The following is a 14,126-nucleotide window of genomic DNA, read 5'->3' as shown; positions in this document are numbered from 1 at the left end:
CATGGGCCAGAGAGTCAACCCCCCTCCCCCTCACCCAGCTTCAGCCTCTCACCTGCCCGTCTGGCGATGAGTTGGTTCACGAGCAAAAGCAGCCAATACTGGTTTAATATCACCCACTATCATCATGAGCATCTGAAAGCACACCGGTTGTGTGGATTATCACAGCCACGTTATTATCATAACTGTTAAGATAGCAACGCCTTCATTGAAAAGATAATCAGCAAGGTATTATGTGCTGGGATAATAGCACTGTGTAAATACTGGAGATGCACTCGCAGCTAACATGCATCAACCTCTCCACCAATTATTATGAGCAGAGTTCATGCTGCATTCTGTCAGAGCCGCGTGCTGCCACAGCTCTGATTATGTTAACGACGATGTGTTTTGCGATGATGATTATTTCGACAATTGCCACAATGATGGGCGCGTTTTTTTTTTTTTTTCCAGGTCTGAGCATAACTTTGTCTGGGATTATGTGCACATCTACATAAGAGTAAGTAGCTCATTCCATTGGGACTAGGCTTTGGGACTACTGGGATCCACAGCAGACAAATTGAGACTGGTTGTTTGAGAGATGCTAGTTGTGTTCCTGAGCACTATCAAGGTGCCCTTGAGCATGGTCAAACAGGAGCGCCGTTGTTTGGCCCAATCTCTTCCTTGCATGTGTATGTTCTGGTTTTATGGGTATAGTAATACATGCAATATACAATAATCACATGTGTGAAAATGCAATTTCCCCTTGATGATGACAACTAGGATAATGAAGTGACGACCCTCTTTCCACCATTCTGTGTATCCATCCATGCATGCATCCATCCACCCACCCACCGGTCAAGCAGCACTCCCAACCCATCAACAACTACTCTCAACCAAACACCGGCAACTCCCCACTTACCGCCAAGGCATTGGGTGTTTTCAGAGGTTATATTTCTCAATACCTGGTTACGGTCAGTCAAGCTGTCCCACAGCACAGTTTTTATTGACGACCTTTATCTTTTTTGGGAACGGGCATTGTTTTTCAACAGATGGATCCCAGTAGACAAGGCAACCGTGTGCTCATTGTAAACATCTTCCATATTGTTTCTAGACAGGCATGACAATCCACCCCATGTAATCACCTTGACATAACAACAACAGATATTACTGATATCTCCTCTCTGTCACCATCACCATCATGCCCCATGTCACCAAAACAGCACCTGTGACAGTTTGCACATGGAAACCTGAAACCCGGCCACGTTAATCCCAATCCCAGTTATTACCAGCACTAGACTAATTTGCAAAAGGTCTTCACAAGTTCATTTTCTGCAGCTCGCACCTGAACAGCTACACTAACCAACCACTCATCCACCTCAAAACCAAACGCTGAGCATGGCCCTTTTAAATGTCAGGTCACGTTTAAACAAGACATTTATTATTAATGACCTGATTTTAGATAACAATGTTGACTGCACATTTTTAACAGAGACGTGATTTTGCACAGGTGGTCCAACTACGCTCTTTTATTTTATTTTTTATTTTTTGTGCACTCAGGGGTTGTCATAGATTTTATTTGGACTTTGGACTGAATTTATATATTTTTTCCATTCATTTATTTTCCTGCGGTCTCAGAGGTTTTGTGACATTGTTGTATTTAGTTGTGTATGGAAGACTGAATACATTGACAAATTCTAAATTTAAACTTCACTTATTATTGTGTGCTTCATTTGGGGTGGCACCTTTAAGTCTTCTTTACTATACGGCTTAATTACAACCAACCTGCTCATTGAATCTAACTTAGATTTAGATAACCCTAACCATAGACTTAGAGAGCTGTTTTAAGCATTATTACCACCGTAGGGTTACATGTGGAATGTCAAATCGTGTCAAAATACTATTTACACACGCTTCGGATGGTGATGACGATTGAGGTGACTGGTTTAAAACTTGGCCTAACATTTGAAGCCTCCGCCACAATGTGCGAGAATTCATTCTCCGCTCCGAGAAACATGTTTTCAGACCACAGACACAAAATACTCCATAAAATAACGAGCCCATTTGGTTCAGCTGGCGTTTGAGAGGTACTTAACCTGAAAATGCACAACCGAGGAAGGACACCGTTACATATAGGAAGGTTTCCACACCCACCGCCTAAAGCTCAGCCGTGTTTTTAATTTAGCTTAAAATGCCTGCCGGGGCATACACAACTCTTAAAGTTGAAAGTATGTGTGTGGGAGCATGCATGTGTGTGTGCGTGCATGTATGCGTGTGTGCGTTCACATTTTCTGGCAGTGACAGCACGTTATGGTAGAAGAAATGGATAAGTTGATTAGTTGTTGATAGAAAACTAATATTAGCAAACATTTATCCACCCCCAGGCTGACCTAATGTCCCCCGGTTTTATGTGCAGCTGATGCCGACACTGCATGCGTGATCTGGCTGCCATTCAAAAGAGTCTTAAATGTTTAGGTAATTGTTCAGGGTGTTCACCTTAATAGACTAGTTCAGTGATAAATGGTGTCAGAAGTAGAATGCCGGTTCAGCTGGTTTACTCACAAAAGCAGGCCACCTCCTATCATCACTGACATCTGAAGCAGTACTGACTGTTCCTGATAGTTTTGTTAAACACTGTGGCCTACAATGGACACACAAGACAATTTTGGGCACCTTTCTACTGTGGTACTCTATGCTGTAGTACAATACCTAAGAAGGTGTAAGCTTGATACGCTTCAGAAAATCACAAGATCTTTGTTGTTCTCTTCTCTTTGTTCAATTATTTATTGGTTACTTGGTGTCATGCTCCAATGATGTTAAAGCTGAGCTGACACATCTATCGCCTACACGCCTGACGGTGGAAACTCAACCCAGGTAAAGGATAACTGCTCCAAAACCATACTGCTGGGTAGAAACAGCAAGCATGTTCGCTCTGGCCTTTTCCATTTTATTTGAAGAGGGCAGCATTTTTGCACTTTCACCCCACTCCTCACCACTGAGGCGAGGAATACATCAAAGTGATTGAGCTGCCACTTCACTTGATGTCATCGCCGTCCCTATCAGCTCCCAAGAGACAGTCAGGGAAAAGCCACCCTCTTTACTGCATTCACTTCTAGCCCCTACAGATCTCTATGCAACATAGATTCAACATGAGACCCAAAACGATGCAGAAGAGAGACTAATATGGCGATTCAAAAAAAAGGGGGGGAGGGGTTGACGAAGAATGGGGGGAGCAGATTTATCCGGGATTTCCACCAAATGACGTTATCAGTTGCCTCATGTCATCAGTCAAACTCACATGGTGACAAACACGCCCCTGCCCCTTGTGTTTATGTCGCAATTGTACATGAGTCAGATGCAGCTGGTCTGCTTGCTGCCTACAGTACAGTTTGACCTTTAAGGGTTTCACTGAAAAGGAAGGACAGGCAAACTTCACACAGAAAGGCTGATAACAGGACAGATTAAAAACCAGAACCTTCTTGCTCTGAGGCAGCAGAGCTGGCTCAGCTTATCCATATGCCACGCCAAACGGACGCACAAAAACATCCATTTCTATTATGATTGATTCCTGACTGATTTGTTTTATACCACCAAAAAAATGCCTGTGTGAATGCTGCAGCTGAGAAAAAACATCCCTAGTGACAGTTGCAGAGTCAGACAGACAGACAGACAGACAGAGAGGGAGAGAAAACGCTGCTGCCTGATCCAGGTGTCAGCCGAAGATGTACAGCAGCTGATGGAAGAAGAGAGAAGTATGTGAGAGAGATAAAGGGAGGGTGGGATGTGTGTGTCCCCCGTCAGTCACTCACAGAGGGGGACAATGTCAGACCACAATGGGGCCTTCAGTGCCTGTCTGAAAGTTGTAATTTAGCATGAGGAGCCCTTGAAGTGGCGAGCCTAAATATAACCGCACATATACATTGTGTCTTGGAGAGAGGATAGCAATTAACAGCCAATTAACTGAACGACTGGGGTCAGCAGCAGCAGAGCACAAATGGAGGAGGGAGTTGCTGTCCTGACAGATAATCCAAAGAGACAAAGAAGAAAGGAGCGATAGGGCGCAAATGTCACCATTTATTTTTTTGTCTTTCGAGCAAGGCAGCATTATGAGATTTGAAGGGGTCACCTGTGAATCAACACTACTCAGACATCTGACAGGACTGTCAACTTGCAACTATGTTTCCATGTTCAGTCTTACATTGCTTAAGCTGAATCAACTAAGACGGGAAGAGATGTTTTGTTTGTTTTTATCTTTAGTTAATACACTTCATATTATGATGTTACATATTGGGCACTTCTCCACTCAAACCCACGTCTCTCATTTCCTCACAACGCAGACAGATGAGGCAGCTGGCCGTCCCACCCTGCGTCTGGTTCCATTTTTCCCCATTCAAAGGGAGTTTTTTTTGGTTTGTTTTTTTTGTGGCAAAGTGTGTGCTCATGGTACTTTTGGTGTAGCGCAATGTTGCATTTCGAAGACTCACACCTGGAATTATGGTCAAAATTGTGAGTCTTGGTCTCACAAAACCACAAAACAAATTTCCTCCATGATTTTGAGGGACTGGATGCGGTCCTGGGAAATTTTCAAGTAAACTACTATCCATGTTAGGGTCGAGAGGAGGCCTTGTTGTATGCGGTAATACTGTAAAATGTACAGCAATGATTACATACAAAGATAATGATCAATTTTGATTGGCAATGTCAGAAAGGTATGGCCTGCACATGTGAGTAACATGTATGTTAGAGGATGTATTAATTGCGTTTGTAGTTTGGTGTGGCGTAGAACTGAACTGCACCATACTGAGACGTCTGCAGTATTTCGAAATCTCAGTACGATGTAGTGCAGTTCTAAGCAATTGTAAACTAAAACTACAAAGATAAAAACAATAAATACCTCTGACAGTATCAGTAAAAGTAATTACACAACATTTGTACAGGAATTCCTAATATTGTGACCAGCAAATGTATAGTCGCACTCTTATTAGGTCAAATTGCTGTGTCTGATTGTGTACGGGTGCGTGCGTGCGTCACCAGTCTGTACTGTCAAGCAATGATTGGCCAGTAAGTGAGAGCTTAGTAAGACCTAGCACAGTTGAACAAGTCTTCTTCTAATTACTTCTCCTTCAGAAAAACAAGGCACGTCATTAACGCCGCTCCTGCAATCGCCGCCCCCCCAATATCGGCCCTGCAGCTGATAACACCTTGTTCGGAGCCTGTGATCAAGGCAGAGCCATCTCCTCCTCATCCTCATCTTCTCTGCAGCCCCACCTGCGTAATTGCCGCACCTAACCTTTTCAGCTGTGCCTCCGTTGGGAGTCAGGCAGTCAGCCCGATTGGGCTGCGGTTATTAATAGAATCTCATTTCATGCCTCCTTCGGATAAAACAAAGGTTGGGTTTCACTGAGCAAGTTTGATCTTATTAATGCTACTGTTGAGCCCGCAGAGGCATGCTTTGGGGCAGTGATTGCATGTGTGTGGCCACAGTTGTTGAAAATGAGGGTGTGAAGTGATTATATGGTCAATTTGATAAGTGTGGTGGTTCATGACCTTTCAGTGCTGCTGTTAAATGAAAGACTTTAGGGCCCAAATACTCAGTGATGATGAATTTCTGGGTGAAGGCGTTTTTTCCTGTCCCGTTTTTTTCCTTACAGTATGTTGAGATACTTATATCAATCAGTACAATATGCTGAATCTTTTTATGACTCACATACTGAACAAAACTATAAACTACACTTTTGTTTTTGTTCCCATTTTTCATGAGGTGAACTCAATGATCGAATACTTTTTCTATGTACACCAAATTCTTATCTCTATCCAAAAAAAATTCACAAATCTGTCTAAATGTGTTAGTGAGCATTTCTCTTTATCCAAGATAATCCATCCACATCATAGCATGTGGCATATCAAGACGCAGAGCATGACTATTGCACAGGTCTGCCTTCAGCCGCCCACAATAAAAGGCCACTCTAAAATGTGCAGTTCTATCAGAGAGCACAGTTGTCGCAAGTAGCACGTATGGCGTTGTGTGGGTGAGCAGTTAGCTGATGTCCCAATTTTGGACTGAGGGGGCCAAGCTGGCGGTGGGGTTAAGGCATGTTACGGATCAGGCAAAACCCAAAACATAGGCACATTTTATTGATGGCATTTTGAATATGCAGAGATACCATTACGAGATCCTGAGGCCCATTGTTGTGCAATTCATCCACAGTCACATGTTGCAAGGGTTTGTACACAATTCCTGGAAGCGGAAAACATCCCAGTTCTTGCAGGGTTAGCATACTCACCAATCATGTCACCCACTAAGCACGTTTGCAATGCTCTGGAATCGGCGTATACGACAGCTTGTTCCAGTTTCTGACAATATCCAGTAACTTCCCACAGCCAGACAACAACCGGCTCAACTGCATTGCATGTGAAGGACTTGCACTTGCACCAGATACTGACTGCTTTCCTGAAATTTCCTCACTGTAAGACAGATATGCTAACCACTATTTTTCAAAAACTATAATTGCGATATCGTATGAGAGTTCTTCTTTGAGAGTTTCCATTATTTAAATTCTAATCAAAACAAAATGGTTTGCATCCGTTTGAACTTCAAAAAGGTTATTTGTAAACGGTCTTTATGTGTCTACAATCAAAATCAAGATTTGAGGGTTGTTGTTTACATTTATGGAAGCTAAAAATTCTACACAACGTTCTTTTGCCTGGCGTTTATGCCCATGCGATTGAGGACTTTTTTTGATCTATATATGAATTAAATCTCTGCTCAGGTCCTTTATGTTCTTCTGCATGCGGGTTTTCTCTGGGTACAGCTGCTTCCACATTCCCCAATCCAAAACCATGCATTACTACTGCAAAAATGGAATACACATTTTTTTTTCAAGTTGGCATTGTTTTTAAATTGTTCTCATAGACATTGCCTAGCCCCCCACTTTAGTTCAGTATTTATCTTCCATTATTTACAATTGTTCTTTTTTTTATCATGTTGTATTCTTTGGGCCTTGGCCCTCCAAGGTATGGCGTATGGTGTCCGATTTGATGTGAAATACAATCCTAAAAAGAGCGTTGTTATGATTTGTAGAGCAAAAGGCGACAAAGATCTTGTCTTTCCATCATTTTACCTGTCAGGGTAAATTGTATCTGTCTACTTTCAAACAAAGTATCTGGGACAGATCAAATGTTTGATGATGAGGATGAGGATGACATATATAGAGTCTATAGACTGTGCCATGTTGTATGCACAAACTACATGTTGGTTAGAAGATTCCAACGGTGCTCAATTAATCTCAAGATAAACTTGTTAAGAACATACTGTACTCCTCTGTATACCCTTCCCTTGTGGATTAAGTTTAAAAAGTCTAGCATCCATACACTTAAATTTGCCTATAATTACTGGATGCACATATTTCTTAGAAAGCCAATGTGACGCAGCACAACTGAACTGTTTTTAGTGCAGGAGTTAATACGTTTCATATGCCCTGTTGATGAATGAGTTCACTTGAATTTGAAGTTGATTGATTTGTCTAAGTGGAGAGAGACTAGCAAAGTAAGACTTTTCATTGCTCAGTGTTACCGTTGTGTTTTTTACTGTGCACCACAAAAATCTTGAATCTTGCATGTTGGGTTAATTGTAAACAACATTTTCTAGAGGCATGACTGTGTGAATGGTTGTTTTTTCTGCAACCACTCCAGCGTGTACACTGGCTTGCGCCCAAAGTCAGCTGGGAGAGGCCCTAGCTGACATACAACAAAAATGAGTACAAGCGATGTAGAAAATGTGTTTTTACTAGATTGCGATGATGCACTGTAAGCAAAAGTTGAATCATTTGAAGTGATTATATTTTTTTGTAAACTGCGCTGGCTCAATGTGAGAAACATTAACATTCTGTATCCTAATCGAATGGTGCTGAAGAGCAGGCCAGGCAGGCTTTTGGCACACTTACGCAAATGCGAGTTGCTGGTGGATGAGAAGCATCTTGGGAAATCTTTTTCAAGAAGGACAAAATAAGGAGCAAGAATTCCACTTAACAGTGGCATGACTGACATTCTGCGGCGCACATACATGATCACACTGGAATTAAAGACGCTAACCTTTTATCATCGGTCTGTACTCTCTCACCCATGGTCTTTTAGCTGTGTGACAGACATTAGGTTTTGAGACCTAATGGCCCTTAGATACTGAGGTTGATGTGGCGGAGGCATCTTTGTTTCGGGAATCCCTTTTGTGACACAAATTGATGGAGATCAATGAGGATCTCTGCATTGGCGAGGGAGCCAGGCCTATTTATACGGTGGGTGCGGGTGGGGAGGTGTGCACAAGCGCAAGTAAAAATCAGTGGGGCGGGCGCAGCAGGTCACCCAGGACCAGCCACCAATTCTCATTTAGAGAACGCTCTCGTAAAAGGTTTGCTTTCATCTGCCGTCAGGGAAAGCAACACAGAAGCAATCATTATACTGTACAACCTGCATCCCACACATACACACATTAAAACATATCACTGTCACACACACATACACACAGCGTTGAGTGAGTCTGCTAGCCTTCGCTTAACCCTGGGTAAATGAAAAGTCTGACCAGAAAAAGAATTCATGTGCAATAAGGAGGAGAGTTGGTGGGTGGGTGGGCTGCTGTCTTAATTGAGACTTAATGAGGGAGCCAGGGGCATGGGAGTGAGGCTGGGAGCAGAGGGGAGGGGATTACCTTGCAACAATAACTATACGACCCCCCACACCACACCACCCCGAGCGCGCACACACGCTAATTTGAATCTCTGGTGGACCAATAGGGTAGGCATCTCCTTGGAAACAGCTGTGTGTCGACATAAACGCATATGACAATGTGACCTATTACATATTAATGTACGCTTCAATCTGGAAAGATGAAGTTTATTTGTTGGAGCACGTTAGAAAATGTGGCGAATGACACTGGTAAATCTTATGGATGAATCCAGTTTTTCAGAATCTCCAGTTTTTTTCCCACCCTTTCCCACATTCTTTTGCTCGTCCACACCTCTCCCAGGCCTTCCTTCTGTTCTTCCTTCTTTCCTTTCTATCTTATTTTCTTTCATTCTTCCATTTAACCTCCCCTTCGTTGCGTGTTCATTCCTCCCATTGATTCATTCTTTTGCCATTTGCTTCTTACAATTCTTTCTTTGATCATTCCTTTTCCTCTCCCGTATTCTTTCCTTTCTTTGACTCTCCCTTCTTTTGAGTATTTTCTTTGTTTGTTTCTGACGTGTACCCTTGCTTTCTTCAATTGTCCCTTCCTTCCTTCCTATCATCACGCCATCCTTTCTTGGATTATTATTGCCTTGCTTCTGTCACCCATAACTTCTTTTCCTTTGTTGTTACTGCGTTCATCGTTTTCGTTCCATCTTCCAATACCATTCCTTCTAGTGATTGTACATTCTAGGCTTCCCTGCTTCCTTCTTTCTTTGCAGTCTCTGGTCATGCCTTTCTTCCTTCAACTAATTCCTTTTTGGCATCAATTTGTTCTTTTGTCCATTTTTTGTTCGAGCCTTCAGTTCTCTCCTACCAGCACCCATTTCTTCCCGTCTTCTCCTATTTCCTTTTTTTTATTTCTGCCATTAGGCCTTCCTTCCATCCATCATTCCTTCATTCTTTTGTCTATCCTTCTTCCTCTTTTACAATCTTTCCTTCCTTCCTTCTTTTTCTTCAGTGTCCTTCCTCTGTCTTCCCTTTGCGTCAACCTATTCATGTTTAGCACCTATATTTATGCACTCCTTATTGAAAAGTTCTTGTGTGTTCAGATGCGAAGCTGTGCGGGGCCCCTCACTGCAATTACTGATTAATTACAGGGAATTAAAGCAATTAGAGCTGCAGAGATGTACAATTAAGCAGCACATGCTTTCATGACGCCACACACTAGATTGCAATGCAAATACTTTTCTATTTTAATCTGTCACACTGTTTTTCTTTCATTTTGCGCCGGAGCACTTTCAAACACTACTGCTACCACACAAACGCACACACACACGTACACACAGGGGCAGGTTTTCCAGTTCATTAGATAGTATTTAATTTGAAAACACCTCTGTGCTGAGGGAGATGAAAGTCCCCCCAGGAGATGAAAGCTGAAGCAGGAGTGGGCGATGAGAAAGGGATTTCTCCATCTGTCCCCTTTGGTGCCACAAACAGGAGACAGCAGACACCAACAACTTGAGCGCAATCTGGGAAAAGAGGGATGAAGATCATTTCATTTTCTCCCTGATGATATTTGAACTGACTAATTTACTATTTGTCATGAGACAAAAAGCACACGCTTGAGATTTTCCTTAAAGGAAAGTTTCTATCTTTCAGTGGCACTGTGGACCAGTTTTTCAAAAGAGGGTGGGTCTCTTGCCCTCAAACAATCATGACGATAAAAAGTCTTCCTTTACCAAAACAATAATGCTTCTGATTAGCACTTCAAAGGCGTATTCATTTAATACAGTATATGGCGCTACGTTACAATTCAGACACTCTTATAAAGGGTTAATAAAACAGGCTTATCATTATGTAATAAACACTGAGATAAATTATTACAAAAAGCTACCCATTATTTACATCCATTTTCAACAACAAGCATTTTCTCACTATTTTGCATGTTCAATCTATACTGCTGAACTTGATAGTTAATCTATTCTGTTAAATACAATATTCCACGGCACAATGAGCTACTATTTATGAGACTTTCCACCGCTTTTATCGGCCTTATCGGTATCGGCCGATAATTATCATTTTATGCTGATCGGCTGATCGGCTTTAATGTCATAATTCGCCGATCCGATCAATGACGTCATTGATCGGCTCCGCAAAATACATTTACGCCCCATCGCCGCGTGCACAGTATATTTAAATCCAAAAGCTAGTTTATTTTTAGCCTTGTCGCGTGTCTTTTGACATAGTATTGGAAATATCTGACGGCCAATAAAAGTTCTTTTAAAAAAAACATGTCGGCGGTGTGGAACAGACAAGAAATCTGAGACAGACAACACGTAATGCCCGGATCAGACTACTAGATTTTCATGATTGCACTATGTCAGACTACTTCAATTAAATCTTGTATTCCAATACCACCGCATCGCGTTTTTTCCAATCACTGGGCTTCATCGTGTCAACGCAAAGGCCACGGATACACTCGTTACCATGGCGACGACAACAATAATGAATCGCGCCGTGTGTTTGTAAGAACAAAAAGAGGAAAAACGTGTGTTGGTGGTCACCGGTGCTCAGGAGAGGACGTTCGTTTAAGGCTTGCTTGAGGTATGTTCCCGTACTTTTAATACAATACGGCTCGCAGGCAGGCAATAAAATGTTATGTAGCCTAGCAAGTTACTGCTAGCACGAACGGTGGGACGTAAACATACCGCCGTTCTGTCCAATCATGCTCTAAGGTTTCGGTGAGAGTGAAGTAATTTAATTAAAAATAAAGTAATATAATGACAGTAAGTTAGCACCAATTATTTCTGTCATGTAATGTTGGTTTGACCTGAGTGATTAGAATACACGATCTGACTAGAGCAGTGATTTCCAACCTTTATGGAGCCAAGGAACATATTTTACAATTGAAAAATCTCACAGCACACCAACAAACAAAAATGTCACAAAAAGTGGATACACTCATTACTGTATTTACTTCGTGCCATCTAATAGAAGACCATTCGTTTGTTCTGTCTGTCACTATGCCTCACTGGCATACAGAGAGGAACAAAGATACATTATTTATTGTAAATATAATTTTGGGAGCAATGAAGTACACAAGTATATACAGTAAATGAACAGGTCATTTAAATAGAGATTCCTCCATCATGTGATCGGATCGGTGATCGGTTATCGTTTTTTTTAAACTCGCTGATCGGTGATCAGTGATCGGCCCCAAAAATCCTGATCGTGTAAAGCCTACTATTTATACCTGGTAAATAGAGAACAAAGTGGAATTCTATTCATGTTTTGACAATGAGCAACACAACCATTTGTTTATAACAGGCCAGTGGCGTTCACTATTAAGCAAGCAGGGAGTCACGCTTGCATTTCTTATCAAGTGACTTTAAGTAATTGCTGAGGTGGAATTGCGCCATTAGGTTTTTCTTATAATTTGGTTGCTGTATTTAACTATATGAGCGGTACAAAAGAAACATCACTGTATAGGAAGAAGTGCAGGTGAAAACCATTGCGAAAATGCAACTGCAATATTGCATGAAACTAAAAAAAAAAGAATATTTAATTTTGTTGGTTAAATACAAGTTATTAGTTAATTTTATCAGAATCAGAATAATTTTATTGAGTGTTGTTATAATAATACAATAAGAAATTGGGCATTCATGTGCCAGTAAACACTGAAGTTTATACTGTGTACAGCTCTCTAGGTTATGCAAGTGTACCTAATAAAGTGTCCCGCTGACTGAATCCTGACAGCTTCATTATGATGTCGTTCTCCTGTGCTGTCAAGTGATATGTGGCTGTTATTTTGATTTTGAAGTTCAACGTATGAATCATACTGAAGCAAAAACTAGAGTCATGGTTGTTCAGCTGCCTTCCTTTAGACTTACTCAGTGTCTTTCCGCGTGCTGATGGGTTTCTTCAGACACTCACACTTCAGGAAATATTTTTAGGCGAGAATGAATCAGAGGTGGTTAGTAACAAGCTACATTTACTCCATTATCTAAACTCAACTAAAAAAAAAAATTCCTAGAGCACTTTAAAAACAACATCAACTGAAACTAAATGCAGTACAGTGGACCACCGCATCCTCAGGGCTCGGCACCTATTCACAATTTGTATCCCTCCTTTTTTTTCTATTTAAAAAAAAGAATCTAATTCTTTTTCCAATGTTTTTTCTTTTTTTCTTCTTATTATTTTTGGGGGCTAACAAACCCCCAAAACGCTTATTGGTTATTAATCCCCGCTTATTCAAGAATTTTGGAGGCTGTAAAAAAAAAAAAAAAAAAAAAAAAAATGCAATGATAAGGACCATCAATTATCCACGGATTTCCACTATTCGCAGTCCGGCCCGGTCACTATAACCCATAAATAGCGGGGGTCCGCTGTACATAAATACAAATTGAACAAAACAAGATAATTGAACATAACATCATTTAAAAACAATAACAAATAAGTTGAAAACATTCACTCAAGTACATTTTTATATTACATTTTAGACAAACTTAAATGATCTAAACTTTTACTCAAACATTTCTGTTAAGAAGCAATGCTACTTTTACTCCATTATGTTGACCTACATTCTGTTCGCTACTTGTATTTTTATCTTCAGGTATTTTATTATTGCTTGCTCGATCTACAATATTTTGGTTTGTTAAAGAGACTTGTGTCACGTGACTGTTTAACCGATGCAACGTAACAACTAGTGATGTCTAACTCGTCTTTGCCAATCAAACGGAGCTCAGGGTTTCGAAGTTTCACTTACTATATATGAAACATGGCAGAAATCACCTGCAACCCAAGGGAGGATAATCGGTATAGAAAATGGATGGACTATGAAAAATCGATATGTTACGCGCTGTCATTTGTTTGCCTAAAATTTTGACATTTCAGCCTACAAGAACTCCATTTGGAATGTAAGAAACATAGAAGACTGTCTTGGTCTGCATTTCCAAAACGGAGTGCTTAATAAACCAATAAATAAAATCAGCAGGTCAACCACAGCACGTAAATGCAAACTGCAGTTTGTCTTACCCACTCAGACCCATCTGAGCTTTCTGTTCCTCGCTGTAGGTTTGTAGAATTAAGTGTTGTGTGCCTTCAAAAGGAGCACAGAGAAAAAGAAATCTGTAATGTATGCACAGCACTAAAGATAAAAGTTATAAGTTGGCAGAACTCACATTGTTTCAGAGTCATGAGACAGATGTCTGCATTGCTGTTAAATGTGGGTGAATCCATATGTCGAGTTCAATAAATCATCTCTGGCTGGTCATATTGTAAAGTAACAGTACTCTTACTTGAGTAAAATTTGTGCCTTCTCTATCCACGTCTGTCTGTCTGTGACTGACTGACTTATCACACCCCCAGTGACTGTGAAACTGTGGTTGGAAATATGAGTGAATTCCTAACTTCCTCGGCCAGCGCTTTGGAATTTTATAATGACGTGAGGCCGTGAAGAACATGAAGCTTAAGTTGTGAAAAAAGGCTGATTT

The 14,126-nt window shown here is 41.0% G+C and overlaps 1 protein-coding gene across 7 annotated transcripts in view; it reads right to left on the bottom strand.

Annotated features, from left to right (window-relative positions):
- The window catches only part of reep2 (receptor accessory protein 2), a 108,443-nt gene that overhangs the window by 23,404 nt on the left and 70,913 nt on the right, over positions 1 to 14,126 (bottom strand). For all 7 annotated transcript variants that reach the window (XR_009790531.1, XR_009790529.1, XR_009790530.1 and 4 more), the window contains one exon: positions 10,026 to 10,163. The gene's annotated coding sequence lies outside the window, so the exon portion shown is untranslated. The remainder of the gene's footprint in view (positions 1 to 10,025; positions 10,164 to 14,126) is intronic.

The sequence above is a fragment of the Phyllopteryx taeniolatus genome, chromosome 10 (assembly GCF_024500385.1).
Source record: "Phyllopteryx taeniolatus isolate TA_2022b chromosome 10, UOR_Ptae_1.2, whole genome shotgun sequence".
Classification (NCBI taxonomy): Eukaryota; Metazoa; Chordata; class Actinopteri; order Syngnathiformes; family Syngnathidae; genus Phyllopteryx; species Phyllopteryx taeniolatus.
Note: the sequence above shows the minus strand (reverse complement) of the source record. Positions and strands in the feature narration are given on the sequence as shown.